This window comes from Macaca fascicularis, chromosome 18 (assembly GCF_037993035.2).
Source record: "Macaca fascicularis isolate 582-1 chromosome 18, T2T-MFA8v1.1".
Classification (NCBI taxonomy): Eukaryota; Metazoa; Chordata; class Mammalia; order Primates; family Cercopithecidae; genus Macaca; species Macaca fascicularis.
The window spans coordinates 62,391,403-62,414,558 of record NC_088392.1 but is presented as its reverse complement, the minus strand read 5'-3'; the positions used below and the strand labels follow the sequence as shown (position 1 = coordinate 62,414,558).

Below are 23,156 nucleotides of genomic sequence, written 5' to 3'. Positions count from 1 at the left end.
CAAAATAAACTTTCTAAATTAACTGAAACCTGTCTCAGATTTTCAGGGTTCACAGAAAACATTAGAAATCAGTGTTATCTCATCATTATAATGTACCTATAGAGATACTGCAGCAATTCTTATAAGAGACAGTGTTTAACTCAATTCTAAAACCATCTATAGTTAGGGCATAAATTAAGTATAAAGCTTCATAGTATATGCTCAGGGTTGTATACCAGTTCCTCTTCTCCAGTAATTCCAGTTCTTGAGTAACTAGACATTCAAGCACAAATGAAACTTCATTAGTTTCAAATAGTATTTAAACACATATGTGCCAAGCACTGTACTGACTCCTGAGACCAGAAGAATGAGTTAATAAACTGCCGTCATTCCACGGTAAGTGTGAAGTCAAAGACAGAGCTATGCACAGGGAAACAAAGTATAAGAACAACTAATGGATACAGCAGGGAGGTGATAACTGATTCGAGCGATAGAATGAATCAGATAAAGAAATGTGGAGGAGGCTTTGCAGACACTGCCCCCGAGGAAAGTCCTGTACTACTAGCCATGGTCAACCCTACCGTGTTCTTCGACATTGCCGTCGACGGCGAGCCCTTGGGCCGCGTCTCCTTCGAGCTGTTTGCAGACAAGGTTCCAAAGACAGCAGAAAATTTTCGTGCTCTGAGCACTGGAGAGAAAGGATTTGGTTATAAGGGTTCCTGCTTTCACAGAATTATTCCAGGGTTTATGTGTCAGGGTGGTGACTTCACACGCCATAATGACACTGGTGGCAAGTCCATCTATGGGGAGAAATTTGAAGATGAGAACTTCATCCTAAAGCATACAGGTCCTGGCATCTTGTCCATGGCAAATGCTGGACCCAACACAAATGGTTCCCAGTTTTTCATCTGCACTGCCAAGACTGAGTGGTTGGATGGCAAGCATGTGGTCTCTGGCAAAGTGAAAGAAGGCATGAATATTGTGGAGGCTATGGAGCGCTTTGGGTCCAGGAATGGCAAGACCAGCAAGAAGATCACCATTGCTGACTGTTGACAACTCGAATAAGTTTGACTTGTGTTGTTTTATCTTAACCACCAGACCATTCCTTCTGTAGCTCAGGAGAGCACCCCTCCACCCCATTTGCTCGCAGTATCCTAGAATCTTTGTGCTCTTGCTGCAGTTCCCTTTGGGTTCCATGTTTTCCTTGTTCTCTCCCATGCCTAGCTGGATTGCAGAGTTAAGTTTATGATTATGAAATAAAAACTAAGTAACAATTAAAAAAAAAAAAAAGAAAGAAATGTGGAGGAGATGTAATGGGAAAGGGGTTTGGGATGAGAGCCCAGGCAATAGGGAACAGCATCAGGGCAAGAAACTGTTGCATATGTTTGGGGAACTGTAGATGCAATGCAATTTTATTTTACATAACCGCAATCATGTAAATTAAAAATAGTAAAATACAAAAGTATTAATGAAGTATGACCTTATGTACAAAATTTGAAAGGTAAAAAAATTCCCTAAACTTAAATGATTCATTTCAATGCTGACGAGCTGATAGTTTCCATTATCGCCATGTGGTCACTTTAGCTAGTAAACAGAAATAACTTCCGCCCTGTGTCTAATCACAGGATGTTTACCTGTATTCACACTTCCATTAACGCTTTCAGTGACTTTCATCCTGTAACTTTAGCATTCGCCACTCTAGAATTTAAATTATTTCCTCATGTCCTTTAACAATAGAATCGAAGTCCTCATTAAATAGTGCTGCTAGGGCTAAGGCTAAAATTCGGGCCCGAGATAATACCTGAAAATCCATAACTTTGAAACAGGATTTAAATGCAATAAAATACCATGACGAAGTTTGAAAAAAAACCAAAAACCAAAAAAACCCACTCTCCTTTGTTCTTTTGTAAATATAAGAGCATGTATGTTATGAAATAATAATAGATGCAATGTTAGGTCAAAGAATGTGGAAAGAAAAATAACTTATAATGGCAAAAAACCACCTGCTTCAAAATGCCCCACCAAGGTTAGATTTTTTTCCACATGGGAAAATTTTAATTTTTGCATAACAGTTTTGAATTGCATAGGACTTCGGTAATTCATCACTTGTGTAAGATAAAAATCCCTAGTGCTGCTGAGGCCTAAAGCATATAACAGGAAGTTGCAGACAAGTGGCTGGAGAAGGGGGGAACAAATCATGGGGGCTTCGTATGTCATATAAAGTCTATGGAATTCAGCCTCTGAGAGAGAGAGATGACTGCAGTTTTTAAACTAGTGTGACATGTTCAAGTTCTTGTTCTGGGGAGATCATTCTGACACCAGTGTGGTAGAAGACAAGACTGAAGGCCAACTGGTCTGTTAGGTTACTGGTTCTGTGAGTAGATCAAAGAAGATGGAGACCTGACTATCAGTGGGGGCAGTTTTGGAGAAGAAAGCATCATTTAAGAAGTATTGAGCTAGTCAGTGAACAAATATTAAGTGAATGCCTACTATGTGCCAGCGACTATTCTTTGTCTTGAGAGGTGAAATTCATAGCACCTGGAGCTTGACGGGATGTGTTGCTTATTGCACAGAGTAACTAACAATCTGCTAGGGGAAGAGGAGAAAAGGGAGAAGGCCTGTAAAGGCTATTTAGAGCAGATGGAATTTGAGTTTGATCATGAGTGATGGGGAAACTTTTCAGAGGCAGAGACTGAAGAGCAAGGGTACAGCTGGCTAAGCAGACGTAACAAGCTGAGCCAGGGCTGGGATGTTCCAGGTTGGACAGTGTGAGGCCAGCTTGTCTAATTGGATACTGGGGTCTTTCTGCTTGTGATGGGAAATGAAGCTAATCTTTAAATAAGTCATACATTGGGAAGACTTTTGAAAGGCAGGATAAGGCCTTTGGATTTTATTCGGAATGCAGTGAATGGTCACTGAGATATTTCATTTCACAACAAATTCTAGATCATACTTAATAGAATATTTAAGAATGAGATGAAGACCGTGTACTCTAGGGTGAATTCAGCACTGTGTTAAGCAGATAGTTGACTTAAAAATAAACTGTATCGGATAACAGTTATTCAATGATGTCTCTTATGCATATATAGGGTATTTTGGATAGACTGAGTCAAGTTGTTTATAACTCACACAGTGTATTATTATCTAGAATAAGATTATGTACTGTCCCAAGACCTGCCGGTTTTTCTTCTATGTTGAGGACTTTGTATGGATTTGTTAGATTAAACGACAAGACAGTTTGATATAAAATCTTTTACTTTTCTAAATCACTACATTATGCTATTTTGTGTCTCATTATAAATGTCTATTTCATATCAAATGCTAGTTCCATTTCAAAGAAATCATTTGCATTAAATCAAATGTTGCATTATTCTTCCTGTTCTAAAATCATAACACAGGTATTTAATCAGAAAGAAGACATTGCCAATTTTAGAACTTTCTTGTCTTTTAATTTGCAATTTACACATTCCTGCTAATAGCTCATTCAGTCCTATGCTAATACAACTAATGATTTAACAACAGTTGGAAATCAATTTTAAGACTAAGATTGAAAAGGTATATTTATATTTGTATGCAATTTCTACCCAACAGTGTTTAGACTGGTCTGCTGCATGTACTGTAGTGGCCTATACCTTTAAGCGAAAGTATCAATTATTTTTTTCTAAAACCTCATTCAGAACTCATTGCCTCTAGGAAGCCTTTAAGGACTAATTGTTGGCACATGTTTTTTCCTTATTCTCAGTAGCACCTCAGAATTTAGTCATTTTCTGCTTTTGTAAGTCATACCCGTTATTTAGTGGGAAACAGGCAGCAATCATATAGGTTCCTCAGTAGTGTTTAAGACTAACCCCTCCCTCCACCACACAACTGCAAATACATAGAACATTTAATCACTAATAACTCCAAGGAACAATTGATAAGATAAACATATGGCAACTTGAATGTTCCTTCCGGGCAAAAAATGTCTTGTCAATTATATTGAGTCCATTACAGAACCTAAAGAGAAAGCATTTAATACATTTCTCATGCCCTCCACCAAGTTCAAGGCAATCCTGAGCTGGATCTTCAGAATTGGATTTCATGGGAAAGTGAGGGAGGAGAAACACTTTGGTTCCTAGGGAGCAAAACCTTTGTAACCTGCTCCGAGAGAGAGAGCTCAAAGCATTCACGGGGAATGCTTCTGGTTATCCATGAGCTCAGGCAGTGGCCACTGCTTTGGATTCTCCCTAGGGTTGAGGTTTCAGTGCTTCTGAAGATGGTAGCAAAATATCTCAACCATTTGTAAAATATGACAGGCTCCTGCAGTGAAAACCGATTCTGGCTAGAAGAATGATTAAGTTAGGAAACATGAACATGATGGGGAAGTCAGGCTGCCAGCATGCCCGTGGCCCATGCTACCCCCTCACCTCTGAGCACCTCAGACATGTGAAAGGAACTCAGTGGGTTATTTTGTTAGACTTTTCATTTGTGGTGTTTGGCTCTTTTTCTAGATTTATCAGAAAAGCATTTTCTTTAGCCAAGTGTTCACAGGTCAATAACTACAGAGCCTTATTGATCACTTTCTATTTTTCTCTCTATATATGATGAAAAACTCTTTACAGACCGTGTTTACTTTGGTATGTTTTGCACAAGATGTCAGTCTTTCTGCAATCCATATATAGAGTATATGTAATTTTTTCCCTTTTAAAATCTTTTCACAAGGTGTCAATTCTTCTGTGATCCACACAGACAAAGTAATACTCGATGGGTGATGGAAAACTAAGAAAGTGCAATCATAAAACAGCTTAAAAAATGGGCATATAACATGGCATTCTTGGGCTATGCTGTTTACAGAAAAGTCAAATATCCACATTGTAATCAAGTGCTTAACTTGAACCCATATCCATAGTGATTGGAACTCTGGTTCTATCAACCTCCATTCCAGTGACCATGGTAACACTTTCGAGCTGAGAAAATGCCCTTTTTAAAGGTAACCCAAAAGAGCCAGCAGTTAGGTAGAAGCATTCATTGTAGTGAGCCTGTGGCATGAAGGTCCTCTCCAGTAAATGTCAGCCTGCAAACAGAATCACTATGCTGAGCAACAGTGTCGTAGTACTACTGGAATGGTGGTAGAAGGATCTCTTTACCCGCTAGACTACCATGGAAGATTGGAATCCAGGAATCCACAGAGAGAACATAAGATTTCTATCTAGAAAAAGGGAGCAAAAGAGAAAGGAAGGGAGTGGAGAGGGCAGGACTCTGTAGTTCAGGAGCCTGAAGTCTCTGCACCAGGCCACCAGGAGACCTGACTCAGAGAAGAGACTAGAAATCAGCAGAAAGAAACTAAAGAGCTGTCTAGTAAGCCAGTGATTAGTAACAAAGACATCTTCAAAATAAGTTGAGCATTATCTATTAGTTATCCCTGAAATGTAGCCTGGTCAGATACTAAGCTGCAGGGACATACATATCTCTTGGGAATTACCAAAGGGGAGAGAAGCACAGCCAACATCCATTCTTCCACCTTCTCCAGCGATAACCGGGCTTATCACCTCCTGTTCAGCACTCAGACTCTTTCTCTGCGACACACCAGAAACACCGTGATCCTAGACTCCTGCTGCGGAATCCAAGGCAACTTCTAAAGAAACATCTGACTTACAACTCTTCAGCATGGGGTGGCTATACAAATAAGGAGGTCTTCCAGCTGCTCTAGCCTGAGGGAACTGGATTTGGGAAAGAGAAATGACCAGTCAAGCCTTGGCAAGTCCTCTAGACCTGCACAGGATCAGAGAGTGGATCTTTAGTGGCCTGAGAACATTTGCACCCACTTTAAAGTTGCTTGTGTTATATACAGGCTAAATCAATATGTGAAGAGTAGTACTGAGTTTAAAAAATGAAAGAATAGCCCCATGGGTATAGCCCAAGAAGAAACTTCCTTACCCAAAAGCCTGAATGAATGAAACAGGAACGGAAAGGTGGAATTTGAGACTTCATGGCAACAGCTCACGATATGATTTTGATGGACTCTCAGTTTTCAAACATAAGACTAAAAGAGGGAATAAAAGGCTTGAGAGAGATGAAAGGGAAATGAACCAGAGTGCATGCACAGCCTTCTCTCTTGTTACCTCTACCAAACGAACCAGGAGAGGGGATAATTGAGGGCCTCCATTTAACCATCACGGGCAAGGTTAACTTAGGCAGTCAGTGTTTACTGTAAAGTATGTAACCAGTAAGTGAAGTTAACATTGACCTTGGCAGAGTTACTTAACTACCCTTTGCCAGTGAGACTCCTCCTTGAAGAAAGCTCACTTTTTCATCCAAAAAAATGCTTTCCTTTGATCCCCAAATCCTCAGAATTTTGCAAAAACATATTTTTGAATCTCAAAGGGCTATCTTTAATTAAACATATCAAACATATAAATATTCTAAAAAGGAAGTTATGGTATGGAACAAATTTTGGCAAATAGCTTTGTCACCACCTACTATAATGGTTCTTCACATTAATTCCATATACATATGGAATGCATACATATATGTAGATTTTCTATAATGCATACATTATAGAAAAAATTCTCAATTGTCTGTATATGTTTTTACATGTTAATTCCTATAAAGAATTGAAAAGTCACAGTTCAAGGGGCAGGAATTACTTCAAAAGAGTCTTTTTAATATGTGGAAAGAATGAATCATATAAAAGAGTTCATCTCTGCTATGACTACGTTGACTTTTTGTAAAAACATGATACTCTTGTAAGTTAGATCTATGGAGATTATAACCTAAAGCAAAGGATGTCCTTAAAATTATCAATTACAGGAAAGAGATCTTCCCATAAATTGTTAATTGACATTTTCTGTCAAGTCACCTTTGCAAATGACCCCCAGGAGTCGTACATGCTGTGAAAACATCCTCACATTCAGAATCTGCCAATCTGCAGGTAGGGAGCTTCTTAGGAAAGTGGATAGAAACCAGTTACCAAGAGGTGGGAATGCTTAGGTAGACACCCTTGCCGCAGGCTGACCAGGAGCCGGCATTCCTCAAAATCAAACTCCAGGTTGAATTCATTGTTTTCAGCTACGTTGCTGCCTTCAGGTTTTTGTGGTTTAACCCAAGGATTTTCTGAGCCAGCCAGCCCCCAGATTGAGTACTAGCTGTGTATGTTGTACTCTTCTAGGTCTTTGGAAAATGAAGTAGTATTTCTAACAGCTATAAAAAAATAAACAGGGTCAAGCAGGTCCTAGTTAAGAAAGAGAACTTTATTTTCCTTAGGTCTTAAGGAATCTAGAAATAGAGGATTTTCGTTTGTCATAGTGAAGAAGGATGACTTTTATATTATAGAAGCAGGTTAAGAGCTAAGCAGAATATATCTTAAAGTATTCCCCAAATGAAAATGATTTGTATCTAGTTATACATTCATCTCTGGGTCTCTCCATTTTCTTATCAATAGGCTTTAAATAAAAGTCTTATTTAAATATGTAGCCTCTTTTCAATTTTGCTACGAAAAGGTATACTGGATGATGAAGAAATGTCCCCAGAGGCCAAGGAAGTGTTGATGGCAGGAAAAATGAGGGGTCCTCATGGGAAAGGTGTAGTCAGAGGATTAGAGCTGGGGATAGAAGAGTGGATTTCCCCCTTCAATTGGAAAGTATTTTTCCATGGCCAGCTTCCAAGCTTAGGGTTTGATTTTATTGGTTGTGGCAGTGTTTTCTTTTTTTTAATTGATTTTATATAATGTGAAGAACTGTGCTAGGTTCTTGGAACATAAAACAGATAAGACCTAGGCATTTCCCTAAGGTGGTCAAGTTATCTTGATTAATTTGACTTTTTTATCAAGGAAATTTTGATTTGCAGGGCATTTGTCATGTCATTGCATCAAAATATAAAATGACCATTTTAAAATAGCAATAATATTCATAATCACACCTTACCTAATTTCTACCCCTCTTCCCAATTCTTACTCCTCCTACTCACGGGGCAGGAATGGAGTGGAGCCAAAAGTAGGAAAAGAAGCACTCATTTTTTAATTTTGAAAGTTTGAAATATAATGGCTAATCGTTAAGGCCATGTAAAACTAGCTGTTTCATTGTAACTATATCTAAATGGCTGCATGAAATTGTTTACAGGGAACTTTCTTGGCCTCCTGACTCACAGGTTTCAATAGAAATAAGAAGCTGTCAGCCTGGTCATCTGGGTTTTCCAGGAGAAATGATTCAGAGCTGTGGTTTCCAGCTGGGGGAGGTGCAGTACCGTTGACTGTTTTTGCAAATACTTAATGTTGGAAAAGTTAATGATTACATCTGCTTTAAATCTAGAGCAACCTTGGAGAAGAAAGGTTTCACCCACAATTTATCTTGTTTGATTTGATCAGAATCTCAAATGAGACCAACAACTGACTTGTTGACTTGGTTGATACTTCCTAAGAGTTACTTTTGGCCAAATAGCTCTGTGCACTTCCGATTTACAAGCTAAACTAGATTTGATCCTCTTTTAAACCTGTCGCACCAAGGCATGCATTTTGACTTGTGTGTTCATGCTTGACCACACACTGAATTGCAATCAACTACTTAGACAGTTCCTTTCAATGTAGTGAGATGTGATATCCCAAACTACTCATCTTCCCAGTGTAGAACTCTCCAAAGTATGTGCTACAGAACATTAGTGGCCTGAGCTTTTAGAAACTATTCTATGAACAACAAGATTTTTTTCATCAAATGAGTGTGGAAAACCTTGGTCTAAACAATGTGGAGTGGATTTATTTACTCCAGGATTTCTCGAAACTTCAAATAGCGAAGTGAGGGAAGTGAATTAGCTCTGAGTCCTAGCTCTACCTCTTCGTAATTTTTACCTTGAGCAAGTTATTTAATCTTTCCAAGGTTCAATACACTTACCTGTAAAATGGGGATACAAACACCTATGTCACAGAATTGGTCAGTGGATTAAATAAGATAAAATACCAAAAGCGATAATTTTTGCCATTTGTTTTCGGGTGTATTTTGTATCACTGTGTTTCTACATCATCATACAATTTAGGTTATGTTTTGGCATACCAAAATGTAGATTCAACTTTATTTTTTAAAATTTTATATATTTTTCTTTACTTTTAAAGAAAGGGTCTTGCTCTGTCACCCAGGCAGGTGTGCACTGGCGTGAGCATACTTCACTATAACCTTGAACTCCTGAGCACAAGTGATCCTCTCACCTCAGCCTCCTGAATAGCTGGGTATACAGGCATGTGTCACCACACCCTGGGTCTACAGGCAGGATCTGCAGGCATGTGTCCTCTCACCTCCAGCTATTCATAAGTCTGGGGTGAGAGGATCACTTGAGCTCAGGAGTTCAAGGTTATAGTAAACTATGATCATGCCAGTGCACGCCAGCCTGGGTGGCAGAGCAAGACCCTTTCTCTAAAAGTAAATAAGAATATATAAAATTTGTTTAAAATTCTATTTAAAATCAAATCCTAATTTTAATTTGCAAACAAAGCAGAGGTATTGCTGAGCATTTAAAATTCTACTTAATCACTCTTCTGTTAGATGCCCCATTGGAAATCACACAGCAAATCTCTGGGAATTATCTGACCATTTAATGTCCATTTTTATGTGACCTTAGTATTATCTTATACTAGTCATTGATTTTTCTATTGGAATTCTATAGACCTTTAAATGGCCTTCCGCTGATGATGCCAATGTGTTTTAAAATATTGGAAAGGTAAAGCAGTGCTTCCTACATACAATGCATCCTCTTGCTGAGAAGCTGAATCTCATCAGAGGCCCTGATCTTTGGTCTCATATTACACTGAGTTGAGTTGCCCAGATTACTACTCAAGAGCCATCAGGATGTCTGAACTCTGGGTTTCCAGCCATTTACCATATTTATTGTCACATTATCCACCTTCATCAGGGTACAATAAACATCTCTGCAGAGGGTACTATCTTTAAAATAGTTCACGTATTGGATTCAGCCAAAGAAGAACTTGAGTAAATCATACCTTTTCTGCTCTTTAGAATCTTTCCAGCCCGTTTCATAATAGATCCCATTTCAGAGATGGAGAGGACTTTATATATCCTTCAAATACTACCTTGTAAGCGTGCCCTTTGGAAAGAAGAGAGAATTGTGACTACACGTAAGAAACCTAGTGATACACTATTGTTCACCTCATCGCGTTCTCTCTCCCCCATGACTGCAAACAATAGGCATTACATTTTCAGTTATTATATGAAGATTCTGAAGAATGGTAGCATATAAGTCCAATTCCTTTTTTGTACATGACTGTATTAGATATGAAACCTAGGTAAGAGCTAAATAAACAGTGTTTGCTGTTTCCTATTAGGCATATATAATATCAAAGATGGGGTGTCTCATCCACCTGTGGGGCAAGCAGGTTATAGTCAAGATTTTCAGGGAGGCTATGGGCTCTGTGTGGCGGGATGGTGATCCCTTCTAAGTACACAGCTTAGGTCAGTCATAGTGTATTGAGGACACCACAAGTGCCTTCTATATGCCAAGCTCTAAAGAGTAGCACAAAGGACCTCTGTCCTCAAAAGTATATTTATAATACTAGGACATTCGAATGATGAAAGGCAAAAATAAGGCAACAGATAAATACATGGTGCATCTGCAGATGCTTCAGGAAGTCAGAGGAGAAGAGATGCTAGTGGGCTGTAGACAAGCAAAATGACTTTCTTGGAAGAAGAAAGTCATTGGAACCTTTGAACCAGAGTAAGATTGGATTGGCCAAAAAGAGAAGGAAAGGATTCCTGGAAGTAGGAAAGGAGTGGCAAAGAGCAGAGTGTGAAGAACCCAGTGAAACAATTGCTGCGAGTGAAATGAATTAAGAAAATAGCAAACGCTTTGGACAAATAGCTTAGAGCAAGTTGAAGAAAAATTCTGAATCTATAATTTGGCTTTGATGGGTAGATTATGGGTGATATTGTAGGTTCTATAGTGAAGAAATGACTGTAGGAAAACAGAGCCTCAGGAAAATGGATTGGGTAGTTTTATGCAGGAAAATTGGAAATGAAGAGTAAGGAGAGAGATTGCTGGGATGACCTAAGGGTGAGGTTACTGAAGACTTGGATGAGGGTCAAAGGAGGTGGGTGAAGATGAGATAAACAGAGAAACATTAAAGATAATATTTTGCAATGCATGGATGATATCCTGAAATGCTTAGAAAGTGTAGTTAGTCAATGATGTGAGGAAAGTGTTTCATTTGAAACGCACATGAAATGCTATAAAAGTTATGGAATTTAGAATTGTACTTGAGTTTGAATCCCAGCTTGCTTCTTCACAACCAACAGTGATCTCAGGAAAATCATTAAATTATTTATACTTAAATTTTCCCAAATCTAAAATGAGAATAAAGTTGTTTATGTTTATTAAACAAACTAACACATAAAATGCCCAACACTGGTAGGCACTCAAAAAACATTAGGCCTTGTTTCTCTCAGGTAATCCTAAATCACGCCACAAGGAGCTAGAAACAAGAAACTGGAAATCAGGTGTAAGTTCAGTAGCTAGAAGTGAAGTTAACCACCATCTAAAAAGAGGTGGCAGTCTGAAACATAAGTAAGGTCCACAGTTGTGTTGAGGAAATAAGTAAATAAGGAAAAGAAGAAAAAGTGCATAAGATTTAGAGAAAACTTAAGATGAGAGAAAAAAAGGAAGCACTACATAAAAAGATGAGCAGTACATAAGTGGTGTCTTTAGTATTGTATTTAGAACCTAGTCATCAATCAGTAAAAACTAGCTGTTACTATTGTTGCTGTTATTATTGTTAGAGATGATCAAAGGTGTAACAATGAACCCTGGCAAGAGCAATGTCATGATCATAAACTGCAGTCAACTAAGAGGTGATTCTCTGTGTCCTAAGCTGCCAAGAGATTAGGATAGGATTGCAAAGTCATTTCATTCAAATGAAAGTAGTTGGCGACCAAAGTGTTTGACCTTTGTAATTCTCATCTCTAGTGGAAACTCCATCTTAATTTAGGAACAAGACTATGTGATGCTCACATAACCACCTGAACATGAATGATGCATGATTGGGTTAACCATCGCCAAAAATACCTCGCCAGCTGATACCCAACCTGCCACAGAAAGAACAAAGAATCAGTGTCCCTAAAATAAATGCAACTGGCAAGCTATTCTAACATAGAGAAAAATAGGAAATTATGAATTTTCAAAAAATATAATTCCCTGTGATGATTTTTAATAAAGCCAAATGCCAAATACTGGCTTTCCCTTTTGTTGGAAAATGAATAAACAGTTTTGCAGTGACCTGGAGGCTTGGATAGAGAGAATAAATGAATTATTGACACATGAGGAGTAGACAATTCTCCATCCACTGTTGAGCTTTTCATTTTTTTGTGGAGCAGATGGTCCAAATAAAGCAGCCAAAAATAACAGGTGGGTTTTATTACATTAAGCCACTGAAAATACTAAGCATTTACAGTTTAAGTCATGTTCAAAATATTAAGCCTTAAAATAACTTTTTGAAAATAGTCTTTCATATTTGTAAGACACCTTTGTCCATCATTGATGATATCAAAGCACAGGGACCAAAGCATATATGAAAACATTTTTAGGGACAACAGGGGAAAGGCAGATAGGAAGAAACAGCTGCTCTTCATAGAAATGGTTTTACACGGGGTTGTTAAACCATGCGGATAAACTCTAACTGAAATGGATAACATCACCTCTTCTGGGGCCAAGCAAAGCTTGAGTCTAAGTCATTGTTATCATAAGTCTGCTGGTTTCGCATGTCCTACACATCACCATTCAACATATGAACAGCAACTACAAAGAACTCAAATACATTATCCCTCCTGTAATTTGTCAAACGCATAACTTTAATTAGAATTCAAACTCCAATCCAATAACACCTAAGCTATATGCTATATGCTATGTATGTGCCTTTTAAGGTATATTTTCACAAGTCACGGAAGGAAAAAAAGAGTCTGCAAGGTGGGAAGAGATAAGAGAAAACACACTGCTTGGTTCCTCAACAGAAGAGATAGTGTAGCTAACACTGTTCAGAGGTTGTTGCTGTTGTTGTTGTTTGTATAGTATTCCTTATAACTTAAATACATTTGATGACTAGTTTTAAAAATAAAAATCATGTCTTCTTACCATCCTTCTCCAATCTCCCACTTCCCTGGAATAACTACCATTAACATTTTCAAGAGTAACCTTCAGAATCTGAGCATGTACTTTGACAGTTGAAATGCTCAAACCATTAAGCCCACAATGAATTTTAAGAATCTTTTACATTTATAAAACATCTTCATCCCTATTGAATAATTTAAAACCATAGGCACCTTCCTGGGTATGAAGCATGAATTATAAAAAATGGGATTATGTCTCCACTCAATGTTTGAAACTTTCTCTAAAAAATTTCAACATCGCTTCATGGATCACTTTTACATGTACATGGAGATCTACTTTTCTTTAGGTATATCCCAGTTTATTTGATTATTCCCCAAAGGATAGGTATTTGTTACCTTCAAATGTCACTAACATAAAGCTCCAATTAATACCCTTGCTTATGTATGCTCTTACTTGTGCAATTGCACAAGTATTTCTAAAGAATTTATTGCTGGAGGAAGGCTGGATAGATCAAAGATTTTGTGGATTTTTATTTCAATACCTCTTGGAATACCCATTTTCAAAACTTCCTCAATTTTCTTTTACTTTCAACAAGTCATACTACATTTTTTTCTCTTTAAATCTCAAGTCCCTATTTATTTAGGAGACATTGATGCCTCTTATTCTTTCATCTCAGGTTGGCTGCATTTGAGAATCACTTAAGAATCACATATTTTTGCTGATCATATATGGGACAGGGAAGAGGATCTGGTGAAAGATAAAACAGTTTAAACTGTAAGACGTGAGCTCAGATAAATATTGGCATTGTCACTGGGACATGGAAGTAGTAATAATTAGGAGTAATAGTGTATATTTCATTGATAAATCACTTGATGTGTAAATATGCCTTTTGGGCTTTGATTGTCAAAAAATCTATCCTATGTAAGCTCAATATGAATACAGATGCTTGTAAAAGAAAATATAGGTGGTGGGTATGTGGTGGTGGGGGGCGGTTAAGAGATCATTTCTGCCTGACATAACAAAGGAAAGGTGTGACAAGTTGTGATTATGGTAGTTGGAATGAGCCTATATATATGAGAATAAGCACAGGAATGAGAAAAATAAAGAAATCGATCCTTTAAGAAGATCCTGAAGAACTGGAAATAAGAGCACTTTTTGATATGCGGAATACAGAGATGGTAACTAGCTATGAGTGTCAATGAGCTATCTCAGGCCTTGTCTCCCAATAATCAAATTATATTACATGAAAATAGACAGTGGAATTGTGGTAGAGGCAGACTAGAATTAGAAAGCACAGCAAGTAAGGTCTGAGTAGGACCAGCCTCACAGCAGGGGACATGAGAAGGAGAATCTGGAACTCAGAAGATCTGGAACTTGGAAGATTCTTCAGTTGCTTAATGCAATAGTCCGGTGCATCTGGACTCTGAGGAGTGTCTGCAATGTGATTTATTTTACATAGGTTTTAGACTCAGCACAGCAAACATAGATAGGGCAAATAGAACTGTCCCCAAATAGTGAGCAACTGAGGCCAAGAAGGGTCACATCACTCAGCTCTACTGAGGAAAGAAAAGACAAACCTGGAGCACACTACTTTGACTCAAATAAGTTCAATTAACTTATTTTCCCTTAGCTGGGATCTCACTTCCAGACCCACAGAACACTTCCTTTTTGTAAGTAATATTAGCATCGAGGCTAGAGGATATTAAGTATTGTTGGCTTATGTTTTCCTAGTGTAGACTGAGTATTTTGTGGTTTTGCAGATACGTATACAGACACACAGTTGTACATGTGGATCCCAATTTATAGCTATGCAGAATATTAAATGAGGAACAGACTATGGGGTCTTTGATCGTCCTTCTCATCAAACTTGCATCCCACCAACTTCAGGCCTTTTGCAGCTAGTTATTCTTGGTGAGTCAAAGTGACTGAGTTCTCAAGAGTTATTTTGGTCCATATGGAGTACCGTTGTATTCTTCCCATGTTTACACTTTCTCCAGGTGTTCAATAAAATGATTGGTCCTTCTGTGACTGGCTTGTTTCACTAGCCAGTGCCTTGCAGATTCATCCATGTTGTCACACATGATAGGAATTCCTTTCTTATTAAGACCACATAACATCCCATTGTATGTGTATATCTCATTTCATGTGGGCTAAAACAGTTCAACTCATAGAAGTACAGAGTAGAATGGTAGGTGCCAGGGACTGATGGGAGGGAAAGATGGAGAATTGTTCAAGAGGTGTAAAGTTTCAGATATCCAAGATGAGTAAGTTCTAGAGGTCTGCTGAACAATCTTGAAGTATACTTCACCATACTGCATTATGGACTTAAAAGGTTTGTTCAGGCCGGGCGTGGTGGCTCACGCCTGTAATTCCAGCACTTTGGGAGGCTGAGGTGGGCGGATCACGAGGTCAGGAGATCGAGACCATCCTGGCTAACACTGTGAAACCCCGTTTCTACTAAAAATACAAAAAATTAGCTGGGCGTGGTGGCGGGCGCCTGTAGTCCCAGCTACTCGGGAGGCTGAGGCAGGAGAATGGCGTGAACCCGGGAGGCAGAGCTTGCAGTGAGCCGAGATTGCGCCACTGCACTCCAGCCTGGGCAACAGAGCGAGACTCTGTCTCAAAAAAAAAAAAAAATGGGGGTGGAGCAAGATGGCCGAATAGGAACAGCTCCAGTCTCCAACTCCCAGTGCGAGCCACACAGAAGACCGGTGATTTCTGCATTTTCAACTGAGGTACTGGGTTCATCTCACTGGGGAGTGCCTGACGATCGGTGCTGGTCAGCTGCTGCAGCCCGACCAGCGAGAGCTGAAGCAGGGCGAGGCATCGCCTCACCTGGGAAGCGCAAGGGGGAAGGGAATCCCTTTTCCTAGCCAGGGGAACTGAGACACACAACACCTGGAAAATCGGGTAACTCCCACCCCAATACTGCGCTTTAAGCAAACAGGCACACCAGGAGATCATATCCCACACCTGGCCGGGAGGGTCCCACACCCACGGAGCCTCCCTCATTGCTAGCACAGCAGTCTGTGATCTACCAGCAAGGCAGCAGCGAGGCTGGGGGAGGGGCGCCCGCCATTGCTGAGGCTTAAGTAGGTAAACAAAGCTGCTGGGAAGCTCGAACTGGGTGGAGCTCACAGCAGCTCAAGGAAACCTGCCTGTCTCTGTAGACTCCACCTCTGGGGACAGGGCAATAACAAACACAGCCGAAACCTCTGCAGACGCAAACGACTCTGTCTGACAGCTTTGAAGAGAGCAGTGGATCTCCCAACACGGAGGTTGAGATCTGAGAAGGGACAGACTCCCTGCTCAAGTGGGTCCCTGACCCCTGAGTAGCCTAACTGGGAGACATCCCCCACTAGGGGCAGTCTGACACCCCACACCTCACAGGGTGGAGTACACCCCTGAGAGGAAGCTTCCAAAGCAAGAATCAGACAGGTACACTCGCTGTTCAGAAATATTCTATCTTCTGCAGCCTCTGCTGCTGATACCCAGGCAAACAGGGTCTGGAGTGGACCTCAAGCAATCTCCAACAGACCTACAGCTGAGGGTCCTGACTGTTAGAAGGAAAACTATCAAACAGGAAGGACACCTACACCAAAACCCCATCAGTACATCACCATCATCAAAGACCAGAGGCAGATAAAACCACGAAGATGGGGAAAAAGCAGGGCAGAAAAGCTGGAAATTCAAAAAATAAGAGCGCATCTCCCCCGGCAAAGGAGCGCAGCTCATCGCCAGCAACGGATCAAAGCTGGACGGAGAATGACTTTGACGAGATGAGAGAAGAAGGCTTCAGTCCATCAAATTTCTCAGAGCTAAAGGAGGAATTACATACCCAGCGCAAAGAAACTAAAAATCTTGAAAAAAAGTGGAAGAATTGATGGCTAGAGTAATTAATGCAGAGAAGGTCCTAAACGAAATGAAAGAGATGAAAACCATGACACGAGAAATACGTGACAAATGCACAAGCTTCAGTAACCGACTCGATCAACTGGAAGAAAGAGTATCTGCGATTGAGGATCAAATGAATGAAATGAAGCGAGAAGAGAAACCAAAAGAAAAAAGAAGAGAAAGAAATGAACAAAGCCTGCAAGAAGTATGGGATTATGTAAAAAGACCAAATCTACGTCTGATTGGGGTGCCTGAAAGTGAGGGGGAAAATGGAACCAAGTTGGAAAACACTCTTCAGGATATCATCCAGGAGAACTTCCCCAACCTAGTAGGCCAGGCCAACATTCAAATCCAGGAAATACAGAGAACGCCACAAAGATAATCCTCGAGAAGAGCAACTCCAAGACACATAATTGCCAGATTCACCAAAGTTGAAATGAAGGAAAAAATCTTAAGGGCAGCCAGAGAGAAAGGTCGGGTTACCCACAAAGGGAAGCCCATCAGACTAACAGCAGATCTCTTGGCAGAAACTCTCCAAGCCAGAAGAGAGTGGGGGCCAATATTCAACATTCTTAAAGAAAAGAATTTTAAACCCAGAATTTCATATCCAGCCAAACTAAGTTTCATAAGTGAAGGAGAAATAAAATCCTTTACAGATAAGCAAATGCTTAGAGATTTTGTCACCACTAGGCCTGCCTTACAAGAGACCCTGAAGGAAGCACTAAACATGGAAAGGAACAACCGGTACCAGCCATTGCAAAAACATGCCAAAATGTAAAGACCATCGAGGCTAGGAAGAAACTGCATCAACTAACGAGCAAAATAACCAGTTAATATCACAATGGCAGGATCAAGTTCACACATAACAATCTTAACCTTAAATGTAAATGGACTAAATGCTCCAATTAAAAGACACAGACTGGCAAACTGGATAAAGAGTCAAGACCCATCAGTCTGCTGTATTCAGGAGACCCATCTCACACGCAGAGACATACATAGGCTCAAAATAAAGGGATGGAGGAAGATTTACCAAGCAAATGGAGAACAAAAAAAAGCGGGGGTTGCAATACTAGTCTCTGATAAAACAGACTTTAAACCATCAAAGATCAAAAGAGACAAAGAAGGCCATTACATAATGGTAAAGGGATCAATTCAACAGGAAGAGCTAACTATCCTAAGTATATATGCACCCAATACAGGAGCACCCAGATTCATAAAGCAAGTCCTTAGAGACTTACAAAGAGACTTAGACTCCCATACAATAATAATGGGAGACTTCAACACTCCACTGTCAACATTAGACAGATCAACGAGACAGAAAGTTAACAAGGATATCCAGGAATTGAACTCATCTCTGCAGCAGGCAGACCTAATAGACATCTATAGAACTCTCCACCCCAAATCAACAGAATATAAATTCTTCTCAGCACCACATCGTACTTACTCCAAAATCGACCACGTAATTGGAAGTAAAGCACTCCTCAGCAAATGTGCAAGAACAGAAATTATAACAAACTGTCTCTCAGACCACAGTGCAATCAAACTAGAACTCAGGACTAAGAAACTCAATCAAAACCGCTCAACTACATGGAAACTGAACAACCTGCTCCTGAATGACTACTGGGTACATAACGAAATGAAGGCAGAAATAAAGATGTTCTTTGAAACCAATGAGAACAAAGATACAACATACCAGAATCTCTGGGACACATTTAAAGCAGTGTGTAGAGGGAAATTTATAGCACTAAATGCCCACAAGAGAAAGCAGGAAAGATCTAAAATTGACACTCTAACATCACAATTAAAAGAACTAGAGAAGCAAGAGCAAACACATTCGAAAGCTAGCAGAAGGCTAGAAATAACTAAGATCAAAGCAGAATTGAAGGAGATAGAGACACAAAAAACTCTCCAAAAAATCAATGAATCCAGGAGTTGGTTTTTTGAAAAGATCAACAAAATTGACAGACCACTAGCAAGACTAATAAAGAAGAAAAGAGAGAAGAATCAAATTGATGCAATTAAAAATGATAAAGGGGATATCACCACCGACCTCACAGAAATACAAACTACCATCAGAGAATACTATAAACACCTCTACGCAAATAAACTGGAAAATCTAGAAGAAATGGATAATTTCCTGGACACTTACACTCTTCCAAGACTAAACCAGGAAGAAGTTGAATCCCTGAATAGACCAATAGCAGGCTCTGAAATTGAGGCAATAATTAATAGCCTACCAACCAAAAAAAGTCCAGGACCAGATGGATTCACAGCTGAATTCTACCAGAGGTACAAGGAGGAGTTGGTACCATTCCTTCTGAAACTATTCCAATCAATAGAAAAAGAGGGAATCCTCCCTAACTCATTTTATGAGGCCAACATCATCCTGATACCAAAGCCTGGCAGAGACACAACAAAAAAAGAGAATTTTAGACCAATTTCTCTGATGAACATCGATGCAAAAATCGTCAATAAAATACTGGCAAACCGGATTCAGCAACACATCAAAAAGCTTATCCACCATGATCAAGTGGGCTTCATCCCTGGGATGCAAGGCTGGTTCAACATTCGCAAATCAATAAACATAATCCAGCATATAAACAGAACCAAAGACAAGAACCACATGATTATCTCAATAGATGCAGAAAAGGCTTTTGACAAAATTCAACAGCCCTTCATGCTAAAAACGCTCAATAAATTCGGTATTGATGGAACGTACCTCAAAATAATAACAGCTATTTATGACAAACCCACAACCAATATCATACTGAATGGGCAAAAACTGGAAAAATTCCCTTTGAAAACTGGCACAAGACAGGGATGCCCTCTCTCACCACTCCTATTCAACAGAGTGTTGGAAGTTCTGGCTAGGGCAATTAGGCAAGAGAAAGAAATCAAGGGTATTCAGTTAGGAAAAGAAGAAGTCAAACTGTCCCTGTTTGCAGATGACATGATTGTATATTTAGAAAACCCCATTGTCTCAGCCCAAAATCTCCTTAAGCTGATAAGCAACTTCAGCAAAGTCTCAGGATACAAAATTAATGTGCAAAAATCACAAGCATTCTTATACACCAGTAACAGACAAACAGAGAGCCAAATCAGGAATGAACTTTCATTCACAATTGCTTCAAAGAGAATAAAATACCTAGGAATCCAACTTACAAGGGATGTAAAGGACCTCTTCAAGGAGAACTACAAACCACTGCTGAGTGAAATCAAAGAGGACACAAACAAATGGAAGAACATACCATGCTCATGGATAGGAAGAATCAATATCGTGAAAATGGCCATACTGCCCAAGGTAATTTATAGATGCAATGCCATCCCCATCAAGCTACCAATGAGTTTCTTCACAGAATTGGAAAAAACTGCTTTAAAGTTCATATGGAACCAAAAAGGAGCCCGCATCTCCAAGACAATCCTAAGTCAAAAGAACAAAGCTGGAGGCATCATGCTACCTGACTTCAAACTATACTACAAGGCTACAGTAACCAAAACAGCATGGTACTGGTACCAAAACAGAGATATAGACCAATGGAACAGAACAGAGTCCTCAGAAATAATACCACACATCTACAGCCATCTGATCTTTGACAAACCTGAGAGAAACAAGAAATGGGGAAAGGATTCCCTATTTAATAAATGGTGCTGGGAAAATTGGCTAGCCATAAGTAGAAAGCTGAAACTGGATCCTTTCCTTACTCCTTATACGAAAATTAATTCAAGATGGTTTAGAGACTTAAATGTTAGACCTAATACCATAAAAATCCTAGAGGAAAACCTAGGTAGTACCATTCAGGACATAGGCATGGGCAAAGACTTCATGTCTAAAACACCAAAAGCAATGGCAGCAAAAGCCAAAATTGACAAATGGAATCTCATTACACTAAAGAGCTTCTGCACAGCAAAAGAAACGACCATCAGAGTGAACAGGCAACCTACAGAATGGGAGAAAATTTTTGCAATCTACTCATCTGACAAAGGGCTAATATCCAGAACCTACAAAGAACTCAAGCAGATTTACAAGAAAAAAACAAACAACCCCATCAAAAAGTGGGCAAACGATATGAACAGACATTTCTCAAAAGAAGACATTCATACAGCCAACAGACACATGAAAAAATGCTCATCATCACTGGCCATCAGAGAAATGCAAATCAAAACCACAATGAGATACCATCTCACACCAGTTAGAATGGCGATCATTAAAAAGTCAGGAAACAACAGGTGCTGGAGAGGATGTGGAGAAATAGGAACACTTTTACACTGTTGGTGGGATTGTAAACTAGTTCAACCATTATGGAAAACAGTATGGCGATTCCTCAAGGATCTAGAACTAGATGTACCATACGACCCAGCCATCCCATTACTGGGTATATACCCAAAGGATTATAAATTATGCTGCTATAAAGACACATGCACACGTATGTTTATTGCAGCACTATTCACAATAGCAAAGACTTGGAATCAACCCAAATGTCCATCAGTGACAGATTGGATTAAGAAAATGTGGCACATATACACCATGGAATACTATGCAGCCATCAAAAAGGATGAGTTTGCGTCCTTTGTAGGGACATGGATGCAGCTGGAAACCATCATTCTTAGCAAACTATCACAAGAACAGAAAACCAAACACTGCATGTTCTCACTCATAGGTGGGAACTGAACAATAAGATCACTTGGACTCAGGAAGGGGAACATCACACACAGGGGCCTATCATGGGGAGCGGGGAGGGGGGAAGGATTGCATTGGGAGTTATACCTGATGTAAATGATGAGTTGATGGGTGCAGCACACCAACATGGCACAAGTATACATATGTAACAAACCTGCACGTTATGCACATGTACCCTACAACTTAAAGTATAATAATAATAAATAAATTAAAAAAAAAAAAAAAAGTTTTGTTCAGAGGGTAGATCCCATGTTAAGTATATTTACTGTAAAGAAAAAAAACCCAAACAACAACAACAACAAAAATAACCCAGGGGCATGAGAAAACTTTTGTAGGTGATGGATTCATTTATTACCTTGATTGTGTGAATGGAAACAGATGTATTTCTATGTCCAAACTCATAACATTGTATACATTAAATATGTGCAGTTTGTTGTATATCAATTGTATCTTGATAAAACTGTCAGTCATTTGATCTGTCCCTATTAACATATTTAAAAGAAAAGATAAGATAAGGAAAGCCAATGGTAGTTAGGAAGGCAGGGATTAAGAAAAACACCGAACAATTTAGAGGCAAATATTCTCCCTGTATCATTGTCTAATCTGCCTATGTCCACAATTACCTGCTCACCACTGGCAGACTGCTATTGATTTCTAATCAACTTATTTTTGGGTTGGCTTTTTTGTGTGTGCTTCACGCTCCCTGTGCCCCTAGTGCCAGAGTCTCTACAGCAAATTTGTGCTTTTCCATTGCTGCTCCAAGATCAACCTTTCTTCTTTTCATACTACAATGCTTTAGAACCTTAAAATCCTTGCTATGTCAATCATTACTCTCACTGTAGCTTCCTTTCTTCTGTCTTTCCCTTCCTCCTTTTTTCTATTCATGGTGGTTAAACACACGCACTCTAGAGTAAGATAGCATTCAATTTTGGCTATATCTATTAAACAGTAGTGTAATTTTGGTTATTTACCTTTCTGAGGCTCAGTTTCCTTATCAGGAAGATCAGGAAGAGTAAATAAGTTGTCCATTTTGTGTGAGAATTAAAATGTGATAATGCATAGCAAGTGACTGGCATAGCATCTGGCACCAGTATGCAGTAACAAGAATAATGACCTATTAGCCATATTGTTTATTAGTCTTGTTAGTATTAAGCAGTTTGTATTTTCTAGACACTGTGTAAGGCACTGAAAATATAAAGTTAGCTTATTATTTAAATAAACTATGGTTCCTTGAGAAATGTATAATCTGGTCAATGTCTCCAGCTAGACTTTATTTATTTATTTTTTGAGACAGATTCTTGCTCTCTTGCCAGACTGGAGTACAGTGGTACGATCTCAGCTCACCCAACCTCCGACTCCCTAGTTCAAGTGATTCTCCTGCCTCAGCCTCTCGAGTGGCTGGGATTACAGCCATGCACCACCACACCCAGCTAATTTTTCTATTTTTAGTAGAGACAGGGTTTCACCATATTGTCCAGGAGGTTCTCAATCTCCTGTCCTTGTGATCTGCCTGCGTCAGCCTCCCAAAGTG

At 39.4% G+C, this 23,156-nt stretch overlaps 1 long non-coding RNA gene and 1 pseudogene across 3 annotated transcripts in view; both read left to right on the top strand.

The window, feature by feature from the left end:
* The first annotated feature begins 502 nt into the window (after positions 1-502).
* Positions 503-1,277, top strand: LOC102135634 (peptidyl-prolyl cis-trans isomerase A pseudogene; annotated as a pseudogene).
* Positions 1,278-5,097: 3,820 nt separating this feature from the next.
* LOC135968184 (uncharacterized) overlaps positions 5,098-23,156 on the top strand; it is a 32,901-nt gene continuing 14,842 nt past the window's right edge. For all 3 annotated transcript variants that reach the window (XR_012427060.1, XR_010582746.2, XR_010582745.2), the window contains exons 1-2: positions 5,098-5,316; positions 14,814-14,964. This is a non-coding gene — a long non-coding RNA (uncharacterized lncRNA). The remainder of the gene's footprint in view (positions 5,317-14,813; positions 14,965-23,156) is intronic.